This window comes from Physeter macrocephalus, chromosome 1 (assembly GCF_002837175.3).
Source record: "Physeter macrocephalus isolate SW-GA chromosome 1, ASM283717v5, whole genome shotgun sequence".
Taxonomy (NCBI): Eukaryota; Metazoa; Chordata; class Mammalia; order Artiodactyla; family Physeteridae; genus Physeter; species Physeter macrocephalus.
Genome location: NC_041214.2, coordinates 79,698,348 through 79,702,795, shown reverse-complemented (window position 1 = coordinate 79,702,795; position 4,448 = coordinate 79,698,348).

Sequence of the window (4,448 nt, the reverse complement as noted above, 5' to 3'; positions counted from 1 at the left end):
GGCAGCTGATTCGGGGGCTCCGGCTCACTCAGGCCGGGGGGAGGGAGGGGTACAGATGCAGGGCAAGCCTGCGGCGGCAGAGGCCAGCATGATGTTGCACCAGCCTGAGGCATGCCATGTGTTCTCCCGGGGAAGTTGTCCCTGGATCATGGGACCCTGGCAGTGGCGGGCTGCACAGGCTCCCAGGAGGGGAGGTGTGGATAGTGACCTGTGCTTGCACACAGGCTTCTTGGTGGCTGCAGCAGCAGCCTTAGCATCTCATGCCCATCTCTGGTGTGCACGCTGATAGCTGGGGCTCACGCCCAACTCTGGAGTTCATTTAGGCAGTGCTCTGAATCCCCTCTCCTCGTGCACCCCTAAACAATGGTCTTTTACCTCTTAGGCAGGTCCAGAGTTTTTCCCAGACTCCCTCCCGGCTAGCAGTGGCACACTAGCCCCCTTCAGGCTGTGCTCACGCAGCCAACCCCAGTCCTCTCCCTGGGATCTGACCTCCAAAGCCCGAGCCTCAGCTCCCAGCCCCCGCCTGCCCCAGCGGGTGAGCAGACAAGCCTCTCGGGCTGGTGAGTGCTGGTCGGCACTGATCCTCTGTGTGGGAATCTCTCCACTTTGCCCTCTGCACCCCTGTGGCTGTGCTCTCCTCCGTGGCTCCGAAGCTTCCCGCCTCTGCCACCCGCAGTCCCCGCCCATGAAGGGGCTTCCTGGTGTGTGGAAACCTCTCCTCCTTCACAGCTCCCTCCCAGAGGGGTAGGCCCCTCCCTATTCTTTTGTCTCTGTTTTTTTTCTTTTTTCTTTTGCCCTACCCAGGTACGTGGGGAGTTTCTTGCCTTTTGGGAAGTCTGAGGTCTTCTGCCAGCGTTCAGTAGGTGTTCTGTAGGAGTTGTTCCACATGTAGATGTTTTTCTGATGTATTTGTGGGGAGGAAGGTGATCTCCACGTCTTACTCCTCTGCCATCTGGAAGGTCCTCCCCTATTATTAAATTTTTAATCCGTGTTCTGTTTTGAGTCGTTGAGCATCTGTAGAAATATTATTTTGAATTCTTCATCAGACAATTCCTGGAACTATCTCTTTGGGGCCAGTTACTGTAGGTTTACTGTATTCCTTTGATGGAGTCATGTTTTTCTGAGTCTTCATGATTCTGGTAGCCTTGTTTAGGTGTCTGTGCATTTAAAGAAGCAGTTGCCTCTTCCAAACTTTGTGGACTGACTTTGGTAAGGGAAGACCTTCACCTGTGGATGGGTGCACACTGGAGCATGCTGTGATGTCAGGTCTAGTGGTGCAGGATGCCAAGTTTGGGGGCATGTGGTAGCACATAGGTCCATCAGGGGCATCATGTCTCTTCAGCTCAGGCCACTGGGTTTCCCAGCGTCAACAACGGTATGTCCTTGGCAAGGACTGTGGGGAGTCTGCAGTGGTTGCAAGAGCTTCTGGGGTCCTCAGTGGTGTCTGCAGGTCCAGCAGCTAGGAACCAGGGCAAGCAGTGGCAATAGTATGCACACACTTGAGTGTAGGGGCCCGCTGCAGGTGCCTATATCATGGCAGGTGGCAGTTGCAGGCACACACAACATGGTGGGGGCCAGCGTAGAAAGCAAGGGCCAGGGACAGCTGTAAGCTCACTGGCAGCTACTGGAGCCCTGGCTATCAGCATGCTCTCCCATGGCTGTACGGTCCTCCCCCGGGTGTGTGAACTTCACGGTGAAGGGGATTGGGCTGGAGGTGCACAGGTGCACAGCTGGAGGAATTCTAGCTATAGGTAAGTACAGTTGTTCAGGCCAGTGACATCAGACAGGGCCTGATCTGGGCCCACAAGGAGCTGTGGGAGCCCTGGCTGTCAGTATGCTTTCCTAGTGGTACAATCTCCCCCCAGGTGTGCAGCTGGGTGAAGGCTAGTGATGGATGTCAGGCCAGCAGCATAAAAGTGAGCTGGAGGGGCTAGCTCTGAGTGCACGCACAACAGTAGGGGTCATCCGCAGGGGTCTAAGCTGGTGTTTCACACTGGTGCAGCCTCAGAGGCAAACTAGCTGCCAGTGCAGTTGCCAGGCTCTGGAGGGAGATGGGATATGGGGGGGTGGGGAAGGTCATGGATCAGGGAGGGACTCAGGCAGCTGGCATCAGCGAGCAGAAATACCTATAGGGCAAAAGCTGGTGAAATCTGCAGGGGGTCTGTGGCAGCTGTGTTAGCCATTGATTCTTCTTCAGTGGCAAAGGCTGCTGGGTTTGTCTATAGAGTAGGTCACTGTGAACTGTGATGGCTCCCACTCGACCGCTTTTCTTTTTGTTCCTAGCCATCTCTGTACATCTCAGCTTTTCCTGTCTGTGGGGTGAAACCTAAGCACATCCTTTGTGTGGCACCCAGAAAGGCTAGAGAAGCTGCTCACCTGACTGTTTCTTTCCTAGAAAGGAGAATTCTTTCTAGCTGGGAAGTTCCCTCTTGGCACTAAGAAGTGCCAGCTTGAGGGATGGGATGATGCAAGCAAGATGAAACTAATTTTCTTCTCTTCTTGTGCATTTATTCTCAGGGTTTTTGTTCCACTATGTGCTAAAATTTCTTAAGTGGAATCCAGAGCTCTCCCAGAGCTATTTTTCTTCATGACTAGCTGTCTAATTATTGGTCTCTGTGCAGGGATAGAGCTCGGGGTCTCCTATATTGCCAGTTTGGTGCCATCACTCTCCTTGTCACCCTGTCATCAGTGTTATCTTTGTAACTCCATCACAGGACTGGACCCATTGTAGGCACCAGTATTCATCAGTTGAATGCATGAGTGGATGGGTGGATGGATAGATGAATGAAGGAACAAATTTACTGTTTTTTTTAAGTTCTAAAAGAAGAGGGTGCGAAGAGATAGCTGGCAGGATTGGGGGGCACTAGGCTCAAAGAGTTTTAAGTGAACTTTAGCTCCGGACTAGAGAGTCTGTCCTAAGTGAAGCTTGCTGAGTTAGGCCATAGTAGAAACTTCAGTGTAAGGGTAAATTTAGAAAGTGTTACCACTCTTGAGTAGTGGGCTAGCACTGTTGGTGTTCTTCTAGCTGGTAAACATGAAATACTGCTGTGTGGCTTCTGATGGAATTTACCGTGGTCTGATGAGAAATAACTCACATGAGTGAAACTGAAGGGAAAAAAGCTGAGCTTACTAACTGCTAGCCAAGTATGGCAGACAGTGAGATCAGCATGGTCACCACAGGCCAAACCACTAACTCCCTTCTCTTGGTAAGCGCTGCCTGGAACATTATGGTCTACTACAGTTGGATTATTTTATTGTAAAAGTGGCTACTCAGGGTTTCTCTAAGTTTTTACTTTCACCTAGAACTCTCAGTTGAATACTACTTTATTACTCAGTGCTGCTCAGGGCCACCCACTTCTGCTGTGCAATATGTTCCAAGAATGGGATATTTCCTATTTGGAAAAACACGGTATTCATGTAAATACCTAGCACACATTTCCCTTTTGATCTACTTCCACAGACATTCAAGAAGGTTCACAGCCTTTGTCTCAACCTAAGCTGCATAATTTAACAGAATTTCAGCTATTTTTGTGCTGTGCCTAAGACTGGTCCTTTTCCATTTATTTAATTATGCCTTGGGATAGACCTTTGACAAGTGGGTTTCAGAGCTTCCCGATAAAGAACTTAATGTAAGTTTTTTCCACCTGTTTTAAGACTCCTTCAATCGTTTTTGGCAAGTGGTAAAAACAAACCTCTGAGGAAGCACAGTGAGAGCTTTGGGCTTTCAGCCCTGACCCTGTTTATTCCGCTGGAGAAGCCTCCCTGTAGGCTGCCCAGGGCAAAGATGTAGTCATTAGAGACAAACACAGACCTCAGCACCACAGAAAGATAGACCAGATCTCATGTCTGGAAAGAGTGGGTCACTTTTGTAGCTAAAGTCTTTGAAAATGCAGTTACTCAAAGCAACCACACTACTCTGCGGTGCCCACGATCATGTTGCCCCCCACCCCTCTCCTGGCTGACCTGTGTATGTACACACACGCTTATGTGGAACTTTTCTGTCAGAGGCCATTTTTGCTTCCCAAAATCTCGCTTCATGCTCTGACCTTGGCCGTTTAATAGAAGCTCCAGCTACCACAAATCTCTACCAAAACAGGGCTGAGGGGAAGTGGATGTCTTCATGACAGCCATCACTTTCCTCTTCTTTTTTCTTCTGTGAGCGCCAGTGCCAGGCACCAGCCATTCTGGCTGCCTCTCCTTACTTGCTCATGCCACACTGCGTTTTCAGTATCCCATAGATATTTTGGGGAGTATGAACTTATAAGGTCTTCTCATACTTTCACTACAGTCCTCTCTTCCTATTCCATGGGACAGGGCTATAGAACAATCAGCATCCGATCCCCTCCTACTGTGGCCCCTTGATCTTAAGCCAGGCAGGTTCACCTCACCTCTGTCCCCTCCCCTTTGGATGAGGCCCTTTTCTGGAGGCTCTTTACCAGTGAGGAAAA